We start from the raw sequence: 14,071 nt of genomic DNA on the forward strand, positions 1-14,071 counted from the left end.
CCAACTCCCCTTTTCTCTGGCCAAGTGGGGTTTGGTTTGTAGTGACACTGTCATCCAAGGACACGTATGATTGGTCAACTTTCTCTGTCAATCATTCTGACCTTGGAGCTGTTGACACGGTGTACAGTCAAGTCATTATCAAGTAGAACGCGTCCTCTCTCTCTCTTTCTCTCTTTCTCTCTCTCGCTCTCTCTCAGGTGAAGGGTTCTGCTGTCTCCATGGAAACGTGTGTGATGTCACGGCGTGTTAATAGAGACATCTAAGCTTGAGTTTAGGTGATGGAAATTAGAGCCCCACTTTAGCGGGTCAGATGTTTAGCTGGGTGACACAGTTGATAGCTTAGAATTGTGTGTGTGGATCCCGGAGCTGCCGATCTTGCGCCACACACACACACACACACACACACACACACACACAAACAGGAAGTAGGGCAGGGGAAAGGAGAAGAAGGTCGACCACATTTATTTTCTTCTCCCCTCTCAACGCACTGCGCTCCACCAAGATGCAAGGGACAGACATTCATGGCCACCGACCCCAGGGAACCCACCGGGCAGGTAGAGAGTGATGTGGCACCAGAGAGCAAGTGGTGCTGACAGTTGAGAGACGATGGCCGTGGCACTGTTACATACACACACACACACACACACACACACACACACACACACACACACACACACACACACACACACACACACACACACACACACACACACACGTCAGAGACAAGCGCACCTGACCCATGTACAGTGCATTCAGAATGTATTCAGATCGCTTGACTTTTTCCACCTTTTGTTACGTTACAGCCTTAATCTAAAATGGATTAAATCATTTCCCCCCCTCATCAATCTACACACAATACCCCATAATGACAAAGCATAAACAGGTTTTTGGAAATTTTTTCTATTAAAATAAATAAATAACCGAAATATTACATTTACAAAAGTATTTAGAACCTTTACTTAGTACTTTGTTATTTTAAAGCACCTTTGACAACAAGTACATTCTTGAGTCTTCTTGGGTATGACGCTACAAGCTTGGCTCACCTGTATTTGGGGAGTTTCTCCCATTCTACTCTGCAGATCCTCTCAAGCTCTATCAGGTTGGATGGGGAGCATCGCTGCACAGCTATTTTCACAGAACCTTCACCCCAGTCTGAGGTCCTGAGCAATCTGGAGCAGGTTTTCATCAAGGATCTCTCTGTACTTTGCTCCGTTCATCTTTCCCTCGATCCTGACTAGTCTCCCAGTCCCTGGTGCTGAAAAACATCCCCACGGCATGATGCTGGCACCACCATTCTTCACCGTAGGGATGGTGCAAGGTTTCCTCCAGATGTGACGCTTGGCATTCAGGCCAAAGAGTTCAATATTGGTTTCATCAGACCAGAGAATCTTGTTTCTCAAGGTCTGAGAGTCCTTTAGGTTCCTTTTGGCAAACTCTAAGCGGGCTGTCATGTGCCTTTTACTGAGGAATGGCTTCTGTCTGGCCACTCTACCATAAAGGCCTGATTGGTGGAGTGCTGCCATCTCCACAGTGGAACTCTAGAGCTCTATCAGAGTAACAATTGGTTTCTTGGTCACCTCCCTGACCAAGGCCCATCTCCCCCGATTGCTCAGTTTGACCGGGCGGCCAGCTATAGGAAGAGTCTTGGTGGTTCCAAAATTCTTCCATTTAAGAATGATGGAAGCCATTGTGTTCTTGGGGACCTTTAATGCTGCCGAAATATTTTGGTACCATTCCCCAGATCTGTGCCTCATCACAATCATGTCTCGGAGCTCCAAGGACAATTCCTTTGACCTCATGGCTTGGTTTTTTCTCTGACATACATTGTAAACTGTGGGACCTTATATTGACAGATGTGTGCCTTTCCAAGTCATGTCTAATCAATTAAATTTACCGCAGGTGAACTCCAGTCAAGTTGTAGAAACATCTCAAGGATGATCAATGGAAACAGGATGCACCTGAGTTCAATTTTGAGTGTCGTGGCAAAGGGTCTGAATACTTATGTAAATAAGGTATTTCCGTTTATTGTTTTTAATAAATTTGCTAAATAATTTTTTTTTTTAAATGGTTTTGCTTTGTCATTATGGGGTATTGTGTGTAGATTGAGGAGGATTTTTTTTTATTGAATCCATTTTAGAATAAGGCTGTAACATAATAAAATGTGGAAAAAGGGAAGAGGTCTGAATACTTTCCAAATCCACTGTAGAATGCAAACATTGAGCCCCCCCTTCACTCGAGAGCTCTTCTGCAAATAATGACTTTGTTTGTTCATAGGCCTTTGTTATTATTCAAAGGTGATGACATGTCACACATGGAAAATGTCATTGTATTAATGTTACTGTAATTGCATGTCAGCTGATATGTAATGCCAATCCCCCATGCCTGTGACCATACTGTCCAGCTTTCTATAGAGGGTTCCATCAGCAGTCACACAGTTTATAATGACCCTTAGCCTTGATAGCAGCCTGGCCATTTATCCCAATGGGGGTATCCTGGTGAGGGTTGTGGACAGGGGAGGACTGGGACCCAAAATTGTCTCGGGCATTTCTAACACACAGGCCCATTTTTTCCCCTCAAAGAACCTCACCGGCCCATTTTTTTTACAACTTCAAACCCCTATTCTTTGCCAAATAATAGTCATTCTGTGCAACAAAAAAACACTCAGAAAAACATCATACAGGCCCATACTGGCTACAGATGACCAGTCCATGACCAGTCCATCCCTGGCTGTGGATAGAGCATTTCTGTTTTGGGCTGGTTAAAAGTGGTTCTTGGCTTGCTAGGGACCTTGCGTTACTTCCACATCCATCACAACATGTAGTGATATTTCAAGTTGGTTTAGGGTTTTAGGATCCATTTCATTTCAGGGGATCAATGGTTGAAAAGTGTCATTTATTTCTCAATAAGGCTCTAGCCCTGCATGTGTGTGTATGTGTGAGTGTGTGTGTGCGCATGTTTGTGTATGTGTGATATGTTACTCAGCCTGCTGCAGAAGGTGTGTAAGGATGACCTTTATGAGGTTTGCTGCCTCTCCCCCATGATGTTTTGTGTGTGTGTGTGTGTGTGTGTGTGTGTATTTGAGTGAGCGTGTGTGTGTGAGAGAGAGTGTGTTAGAGAGATAAAGTGAAAATGTGTAATTGACTGTGTCTGTCTGCATGTTGTGTGTGTGGCATGTACCGCATTCACGTACTGTATGTCTGTAAACGTTTTTTATTTACTTCTGTTATATAGTCGCTGTGGGAGTAGGATTACGTGATATGTCACTAACAGTGGGGTAGCTGTGTGTGTGTGTGGTGCTATGATGCGATCGTGGCATATTTATCCACCAATAAAAACAAGATAGGAGCCCCAATGTAAATACGGTCCATGCCATGCGTTCTTCATATTGTTGTTGTTTGTTTTGGGGCCCATCATACCCAAGTTGCAATTGACTAGCTTAAGGGGGCATTTGATTGCCATATTGTCATTGGGATTAATATATTGTCTCATTGATTTAGTTGAATATTGAAAGGTCAAACGATCAGAAATTGTAAATTTGATCTATCAGTTCTCTCTCTGTCTCTGTCTCTCTCTGTCTCTCTCTCTTTCTCTCTCTCTGTCTCTCTCACTCTCTGTCTCTCTATGTCTCTTGCTCTTTCTCTCTCACTCTGTCTCTGTCTCTCTCTCTCTGTGTCTCTCTGTCTTTCTCTCTCTCTCTGTCTCTCTCTCACTCTCTCTCTCTCTCAACTAATAAAGCTGTAATCAGTGTATAAACAGTTTCAATGAACAAAGATGGCTAGGAGTAGATGTAGATGGCTAGGAGTAGATGTAGATGGCTAGGAGTAGATGTAGATGGCTAGGAGTAGACTACTGACAGTGTAGTCTCTCGGGGACAGACTACTTAACAAAAATGGTATCTGACCAAATGTCGTTCTGTGTTACCGAGACTACTGACAGTTTATCTCAGCCAAGTGTGTGGCTCTCTCTATGACTTGACATTCAGTCTGCATCGTCCTCTGAGATACAATTACATTCCCAGTAGGTGCCCACTTTTAGTCAGAACCAGAGACAAAAGTGGAAACAGGTGGATCATTTTACCCATGTCACCCCTACATCTCCCCCAATGGAGTCGAGACTCACCCCGTGCCCACCAGTGCCAACTGTCATCGTTACACTCCTCCCCATACCTGCGTGTCACCTTAGAGCCAGACGGATGACTTTCCCCCCCACAGGTGCTTTTCCCCAATGACCCATCTTTAATGGTCACTTCCTGGAAACTGGTTTCGCCAACATACACCTCCTTGAATCTGACAGACACACAGGGATTGCCATCAGAAACCCCCCAGTCTATATAACTGCTATTTGTGGGTCATTGTTCATTGGTTCAAGGTTGTGGTTGCAATGTTGTCATTGAAACTGAGATAGGAGAATCATCACATTATGGTTATTGATGGAGTCATTTCTTTTAGTTTTGTGTGTGCCTTTGCATGAGACTGTATTTGCAATGTGTGTGTGTGTGTGTGTGTGTGTGTTTGTGTGTGTGTGTGTGTGTGTGTGTGTGTGTGTGTGTGTGTGTGTGTGTGTGTGTGTGTGTGTGTGTGTGTGTGTGTGTGTGTGTGTGTGTGTGTGTGTGTGTGTGTGTGTGTGTGTGCCAGTCTTAGCCTACATTTCTCACACTCATACTTCCCACACTTAGCCTGATGACTCCAGGGCCAATTTGGGATATTATTCATATTTCCTGGGTTTCCTGGTGTTTTCTGTGTATTTATTGCATTTCCCCTTTTGGTTCAACCTTTTTGGATCAACCTCTAAGTCATTGTAGAGAAGGGCAGCAAGCGTAGAGTGGTTTACCTTGAGGTACTGGCCCTTAGTCCATGATTAATGTTTCCTTGGTTTCTGGTGATTTCTTGGTATATCATTGTTGCCTTGTTCCTGAGAGGGTCAACCTCTCACCTATCTAGGAACATAAATAGTTAGAGGGGGTGTAAATGGAACATACACACTGGGAAAAAACTGTTTGAATCAAAGTTTTTTCCACCGTCATTTCAACCACAAAATTCAATATGATGATGTTAAATCAACGTAGAAAACGGATTTGATTTGCACAAAGTAATCAATTTAAGGGATTTCGTATTTTTTTCACCCAACTGTTAACCTAAATCCAATGACATGGTGATTTTTAAAATTTATTTCACATTTAATTCACGTTAGTTGAAAATTCAACCAAATGTAATTAAAAACTAGACGTTGAACTGATGTCTGTGCCCAGTGGGTAATTCCCTTTTTCTGTGCACTTTTCTCTCTATGCGTATTCTGACCTTGAACTTAAGCATGAGAATAGCATGCTATTAACCCGCTACTAGTTTGGGGTGGAGATCAAAGAAATGAAGTTGTGGCTGAGGTGTTTACAGATGTATTCTGACCTTGACTTAATTCTCTCATAATTCCACCACCTTTACATGCAATGAAACAATGAATAAGGTGGAGCAACCTGTCGGTTCCACATCTACTTGATCTTTTATAGAAATAACACCATTATTTACACATTGATAAGAGTAAGCTGTTTGGATAAGGGGATTGTAAATATAAATGACTGTTAAAAATATATATATATTTTACCTCATGATCGCTGGAGACATGAGAAACCAGTCATGAGGCAGAAAACTGAAGCATATCAACATTTCACCTTTTCCACAGTGAAGTTTATGAAATGCTGGCCTTATAACCTTGCATGGCTGAAATTTGGACAATCAAACTATAGGCTTCTGTAGCCATCTGCAAATCACAGTACAGTGCAAAACCTATCAAATCAAATTTTATTGATCACATACACATGGTTAGCAGATGTTAATGCGAGTGTAGCGAAATGCTTGTGCTTCTAGTTCCGACCGTGCAGTAGTATCTAACAAGTAATCTAACTACCTTATACACACACAAGTGTAAAGGAATGAATAAGAATATGTATATATAAATATATGGATGAGCGATGGCCGAACGGCATAGGCAAGATGCAGTAGATGGTATAGAGTACAGTATATACATATGAGATGAGTAATGCAGGGTATGTAAACATTATATAAAGTGGCATTGTTTAAAGTGACTAGTGATACATTTATTACATCCAATTTTTAATTATTAAAGTGGCTAGAGATTTGAGTCAGTATGTTGGCAGCAGCCACTCAATGTTAGTGATGGCTGTTTAACAGTCTGATGGCCTTGAGATAGAAGCTGTTTTTCAGTCTCTTGGTCCCAGCTTTGATGCAGCTGTACTGACCTCACCTTCTGGATGATAGCGGGTGAACAGGCAGTGGCTCGGGTGGTTGTTGTCCTTGATGATCTTTTTGGCCTTCCTGTGACATCGGGTGGTGTAGGTGTCATGGAGGGCAGGTAGTTTGCCCCCGGTGATGCGTTGTGCAGACCTCACTACCCTCTGGAGAGCCTTACGGTTGTGGGCGGAGTGTTTTTGGTGACAAGCCAAATTTCTTCAGCCACCTGAGGTTGAAGAGGTGCTGTTGTGCCTTCTTCACCATGCTGTCTGTGTGGGTGGAGCATTTCAGTTTGTCCATGATGTGTACGCCGAGGAACTTAAAACTTTCCACCTTCTCCACTACTGTCCCGTCGATGTGGATAGGGGGGTGCTCCCTCTGCTGTTTCCTGAAGTCCATGATCCTCTCCTTTGTTTTGTTGACGTTGAGTGTGAGGTTATTTTCCTGACACCACACTCCAAAGGCCCTCACCTCCTCCATGATGGCCGTCTCGTCGTTGTTGGTAATCAAGCCTACCACTGTAGTGTCGTCTGCAAACTTGATTATTTAGTTGGAGGTGGGCATGGCCACACAGTCATGGGTGAACAGGGAGTACAGGAGAGGGCTGAGAACACACCCTTGTGGGGCCCCAGTGTTGAGGATCAGCGGGGTGGAGATGTTGTTTCCTACCCTCACCACCTGGGGGTGGCCCGTCAGGAAGTCCAGGACCCAGTTGCACAGGGAGGGGTCAAGACCCATGGTCTCGAGCTTCATGACGAGTTTGGAGGATACTATGGTGTTAAATGCTGAGCTGTAATCGATGAACAGCGTTCTTACATAGGTATTCCTCTTGTCCATATGGGTTAGGGCAGTGTGCAGTGTGATTGTGATTGCGTCGTCTGTGGACCTATTGGGGTGGTAAGCAAATTGGAGTGGGTCTAGGGTGTCAGGTAAGGTGGAGGTGATATGATCCTTGACTAGTCTCTCAAAGCACTTCATGATGACGGAAGTGAGAGCTACGGGGCGATAGTCGTTTAGCTCAGTTACCTTAGTTTTCTTGGGAAACGGAAAAATGGTGGCCCTCTTGAAGCATTTGGGAACAGCAGACTGGGATAGGGATTGATTGAATATGTCTGTAAACACACCAGCCATCTGGTTTGCTCATGCTCTGAGGACGTGGCTATGGATGCCGTCTGGGCCGGCAGCCTTGTGAGGGTTAACAGGTTTAAATGTTTTACTCATGTTGGCTGCGGTGAAGGAGAGCCCACAGGTTTTGGTAACCATTGTACTGATTTTAAAATGCACACATTTAGAGAATATTTCACAGTGAAGATTCTCATATTCTCATGTCCGTTTTCTTTTTTGTCAATGCAGCTCTTCAGTGTCATTCAGTTCATTATTTTCATCTCTTGCTGCTGCTCAAATGGACTTCTTCCCTTCTGCCACTTCCTTGGCTGGTCTATCAAGAACCTCAAAGGGAGCTAGACCCCTGCTTATGTTTGTTCATATGCATATGCATAAAACTGAGATAATGTAATAATCATTTGTATGGGTATGGTAGCCATTGGCTCAACTTACTCCGTGGCCTTTGACTCAACTTACCCCAAGGCAAACATTTTGACACTATTAACCCACACAGCAAGGATGCAATTTCATGCTAGGTTTAGGACCTCATGTTGTAGCTTATAGATACCGCAAGTGATGTATAAAACAAGCTTAAAATAATCTGCTTTGGTTTAGATACAAGCGTCATGAAACCCATAACAATACATTCATTTGACTTTGTGGAAATCGTTTTTTTTTTAACCTAACCCTTTTCCCATGTGGTTTATTCCTTTACAGACTCCATGATGACCTCTCTCTAAATATTTGGTCACATGATTCATTTTGTGTATAGTTTCCTAGATACAAGGGGTCAACTAACCATTAGCCTTACGCTTCCCCCAGTGCATCAGTGCACAGAAAGTTAAAAGGTAACTCTTTACACAGGCATGTAAGCGCCACAATAGGCATGGCGACTCAAGCGAAAAGGGCATATGCTAATTGAACATAAACATATTATTCCAATATTTACCCTTTTTCTACAAAGGAAAATGTCTTGAGGCGTGACCGCGAGAGCCCACAGACGGTCACACTGTATGACTCACAGCTAATTAGAAGAGTCAGACTCGTTAACCTCCCTGTGATTACCTCAGCTGTACCACTGGGCTGGGACACACACACACACACACACACACACACACACACACACACACACACACACACACACACACACACACACACACACACACACACACACACACACACACACACTGTATTAGCAGAAACTTATTTCCATTAAACTATTTCTCAGAAATTCCCTGAAGTGTATTTCCGACTAGCCATTTGTAGTTGTGGAAATTCAATTTAGTTCAACCACCAAATCATTGTTGTAGTAGACGTAGAATCGCTTACCTTGAGGTAAATGCCCCTAGTTTATGATTAATATTAATAGGTTTCTGGTGGTTTCTTGGTATTTCATTGTTACCTTTCCCCTGAGAGGGTCAACCTCTCATCTATCTAGGAAAATACAGTGGCGAGAAAAAGTATGTGAACCCTTTGGAATTACCTGGATTTCTGCATAAATTGGTCATTCAATTTGATCGGATCTTCATCTAAGTCACAACAATAGACAAACACAGTGTACTTAAATTAATAACACACAAATTATTGTATTGTTCTTGTCTATATTGAATACGTCATTTAAACATTCACAGTGTAGGTTGTAAAAAGAATGTGAACCCCTTAGGCTAATGACTTCTCCAAAAGCTAATTGGAGTCAGGAGTCAGCTAACCTGGAGTCCAATCAATGAGACGAGATTGGAGATGTTGGTTAGAGCTGCCTTGACCCATAAAAAACACTCACAAAATGTGAGTTTGCTATTCACAAGAAGCATTGCCTGATGTGAATCATGCCTCGAACAAAAGAGATCTCAGAAGACCTAAGATTAAGAATTGTTGACTTGCATAAAGCTGGAAAGGGTTACAAAAGTATCTCTAAAAGCCTTGATGTTCATCAATCCACGGTAAGACACATTTTCTATAAATGGAGAAAATTCAGCTGTTGCTACTCTCCCTAGGAGTGGCCATCCTGCAAAGATGACTGCAAGCACACAGCGCAGAATGCTCAATGAGGTTAAGAAGTATCCTAGAGTGTCAGCCAAAGACTAACAGAAATCTCTGGAACATGCTAACATCTTTGAGTCTACGATACAGAAAACACTAAACAAGAATGCTGTTCATGGGAGGACACCACGGAAGAAGCCACTGCTGTCCAAAAAAAACATTGCTGCACGTCTGAAGTTTGCGAAAGAGCACCTGGATGTTCCACAGCACTACTGGCAAAATATTCTGTGGACAGATGAAACTAAAGGAAGGAAGAAACACACAACACTATGTGTGGTGAGAAAAAAAGGCACAGCACACCAACATCAAAACCTCATCCCAACTGTAAAGTATGGTGGAGGGAGCATCATGGTTTGGTGCTGCCTCAGGGCCTGGACAGCTTGCTATCACCGACAGAAAAATGAATTCCCAAGTTTATCAAGACATTTTTCAGAAGAATGTAAGGCTATCTGTTCGCCAATTGAAGCTCAACAGAAGTTGGGTGATGCAACAGGACAATGACCCAAAACACAGAAGTAAATCAACAACAGAATGGCTTCAACAGAAGAAAATACGCCTTCTGGAGTGGCCCAGTCAGAGTCCTGATTGAGATGCTGTGTAATGACCTCAAGAGAGCGGTTCACACCAGACATCCCAAGAAAATTGCTGAACTGAAACGGTTTTGTAAAGAGGAATGGTCCAATATTTCTCCTGACCGTTGTGCAGGTCTGATCCGCAACTACAGAAAACGTTTGGTTGAGGTTATTGCTGCCAAAGGAGGGTGAACCAGTTATTAAATCCAAGGGTTCAGATACTTTTGTTGTTTACACGGTGTGTTCAATAAAGACATGAAAACGTCTAATTGTTTGTGTGTTATTAGTTAAAGCAGAAATCCAGGTAATTCCAAAGGATCAACAAACATTTTTCTTGCCACTGTAAATAGTTAATGATTTAGATGGAAGAAAGTTTAAGGGCTGAGTCTATATTTTAGTCTCTCTGGACAGTTCACCCTATATACAGTAACCTACATATCAACAATCATGTCAGATTAGACAGACATGCTGAACTGATTCAACATGCACTTTGCACTGCATTGTATTGTACGAAATAACCTACATAGTCTGTTTGGATAGACAGTGGAATAGGAATCATTCATGCTTGTAATGATTAGACACATTGTACAGATATTAATATGCACACGTTTAGAGAATATTTCATAGTGAAGATTCTCATATTCGTTGTGATACTTAGATATTCTTGGAGGCACTTGGCCTGTAAACATCTGCATGTCACCTGCACCAGACAGCATTTAGGAGAGCTATCGGTATAGCCATGAAAAATAAGATTTAATTGGCATTTAATTATAGGCTACACAAGTGTCCATCGATGATGGATGGACGAACGGACACACACATACACACACTCACAAACACAGCTTCCTCTGGGGTGATTTTAGGTTTGTTTGTGCGTGTGTTTGTGTGTGTGTGTGTGTGTGTGTGTGTGTGTGTGTGTGTGTGTGTGTGTGTGTGTGTGTGTGTATATATATATATATATATATATATATATATATATATATATATATATATATATATATACTGTTGTGACAGAGCCCCACTGCCAGGTTGGGTTGGGACAGAACTGAACCAGTGTTGAGTCTTTGTTTATTCTGCAGTCTGAGGTTGCTGCACAGGCTAGAGTGAGTTAACAGCTCAAATACCCTGAGCATCCCTGCCAGAACCTCCCCACAACCCCAAACTAACCATACCACAATATTAGCACAAGGTTAGCTGGCATTGACAGGGGATTTATGAGAAAATAATGTGACTGCGTCTTTCAGTATTCATCAAAAGCTTCTCTCGAGTGCTACACGAACACACACACACACACACACACACACACACACAACTTTCTTCTTTATTTTAAAATTGCATCCTCTGACAACAGCACCAGAGAGCCTTGGGAACATGTTGCTATGACGATGGCAACAACAGCCCAGGTGACAGGGTTGGGGCTGTATTAGAGACGAGCTGACTGCTGACTGAGGCTTCTTAGGAGCTGTTTGGTTATGGTGTTTTGTCTCCCTTCTGTCTGTTTAGCTTGGGATAAAGACTCTTCAGTCTTTCACTGAGTTTAGCAGTAGGCATGCAGCTTTGACTCAAAAGACTTGTATGTCAGAACACTTTGTTTTGAGCCGACACGGGTTAGAATAACATACTTGCTGTTATATTAGCTATATATATTTTCCACCTTTATTTAATTAGGCAAGTCAGTTAAGAACAAATTCTTATTTACAATGACGGCCTACAGGGGAACAGTGGGTTAACTGCCTTGTTCAGGGGAAGAACGACAGATTTTTACCTTGTCAGCTCAGGGACTCGATCCAGCAACCTTTCGGTTTCTGGCCCAACGCTCTAACCACTAGGCTACCTGCCATTACCTGCCACCCCCCCATAACCTTCCCCTAGCAGTGATGTGAAGTGCAATTGTTGTGTTTCTGGCCCCAAGTTATAAAACTACTGAATAGTTAGTTTAATACTGTAGTTATTAACCAATAGCTACCCAGGCTATTGACCCCCCTTTGCACTAACTCTTTTGACTCATCACATATGCTGCTGTTACTGTTTCTTATCTACCTTGTTGCCTAGTCACTTTAACCCTACCTATGTGAACGTATCTACCTAAATTACCACGAACCCTGCACATCCACTCAGTACTAGTACCCAGTGTATATAGCCGAGTTATCATTTTTATTTGTTTTTTATTTTACCTTTATTTAACCAGGTAGGCTAGTTGAGAACAAGTTCTCATTTACAACTGCGACCTGGCCAAGATAAAGCAAAGCAGTGCGACACATACAACAACACAGAGTTACACATGGGATAAACAAACATACAGTCAATAATACAATAGAAAAAGTCTATATACAGTGTGTGCAAATGAGGTAGGATAAGGGAGGTAAGGCAATGAATAGGCCAAAGTGGCAAAATAATTACAATATAGCAATTAAAACACTGGAGTGATAGATGTGCAGAAGATGAGTGAGCAAGTAGAGATACTGGGGTGCAAAGGAGCAAAATAAATAAAATAAACAACAGTATGGGGATGAGGTAGTTGGATGGGCTATTTACAGATAGTCTATGTACCGGTGCAGTGATCTGTGAGCTGCTCTGACAGCTGGTGCTTAAAAAGCTAGTGAGGGAGATATGAGTCTGCAGCTTCAGTGATTTTTGCAGTTCGTTCCAGTCATTGGCAGCAGAGAACTGACTCAGTACTGGTACCCCGTGTATATAGCCAAGTTATCATTGACTCTGTACTGGTACCCTGTGTATATAGCCAAGGTTATCATTGGCTCTGTACTGGTACCCCAGTACAGAGTTATCGTTACTCATTGTGTATTTGTTTGTCTATTATTTATCATTTATTTATCTCTCTGCATTGTTGGGAAGGGCCCATATGTTAGCATTTCACTGTTATTCTACACCTGTTGTTTAATTAATGACTGTATAAAATACACCTGTCCACAGAAGCAATCAATCAATCAGATTCCAAACTCTCCACCATGGCCAAGACCAAAGAGCTCTCCAAGGATGTCAGGGACAAGATTGTAGACCTACATAAGGCTGGAATGGGCTACAAGACCATCGCCAAGCAGCTTGGCGAGAAGGTGACAACAGTTGGTGCGATTATTCGCAAATGGAAGAAACACAAAATAACTGTCAATCTCCCTCGGCCTGGGGCTCCATGCAAGATCTCACCTCGTGGAGTTGCAATGATCATGAGAACGGTGAGGAATCAGCCCAGAACTACACGGGAGGATCTTGTCAATGATCTCAAGGCAGCTGGGACCATAGTCACCAAGAAAACAATTGGTAACACACTACGCCGTGAAGGACTGAAATCCTGCAGCGCCCGCAAGGTCCTCCTGCTCAAGAAAGCACATATACATGCCCGTCTGAAGTTTGCCAATGAACATCTGAATGATTCAGAGGACAACTGGGTGAAAGTGTTGTGGTCAGATGAGACCAAAATGGAGCTCTTTGGCATCAACTCAACTCGCCGTGTTTGGAGGAGGAGGAATGCTGCCTATGACCCCAAGAACACCATCCCCACTGTCAAACATGGAGGTGGAAACATGCTTTGGGGGTGTTTTTCTGCTAAGGGGACAGGACAACTTCACCGCATCAAAGGGACAATGGACAGGGCCATGTACTGTCAAATCTTGGGTGAGAACCTCCTTCCCTCAGCCAGGGCATTGAAAATGGGTCGTGGATGGGTATTCCAACATGACAGTGACCCAAAACACACGGCCAAGGCAACAAAGGAGTGGCTCAAGAAGAAGCACATTAAGGTCCTGGAGTGGCCTAGCCAGTCTCCAGACCTTAATCCCATAGAAAATCTGTGGAGGGAGCTGAAGGTTAGAGTTGTCAAACATCAGCCTCGAAACCTTAATGACTTGGAGAAGATCTGCAAAGAGGAGTGGGACAAAATCCCTCCTGAGATGTGTGCAAACCTGGTGGGCAACTACAAGAAACGTCTGACCTCTGTGATTGCCAACAAGGGTTTTGCCACCAAGTACTAAGTCATGTTTTGCAAGGGGTCAAATACTTATTTCCCTCATTAAAATGCAAATCATTTTATAACATTTTTGACTTGCGTTTTTCTGGATTTTTTTGTTGTTATTCTGTCTCTCACTGTTCAAATAA

The sequence above is a fragment of the Salmo salar genome, chromosome 17 (assembly GCF_965601325.2).
Source record: "Salmo salar chromosome 17, fSalSal1, whole genome shotgun sequence".
NCBI lineage: Eukaryota > Metazoa > Chordata > Actinopteri > Salmoniformes > Salmonidae > Salmo > Salmo salar.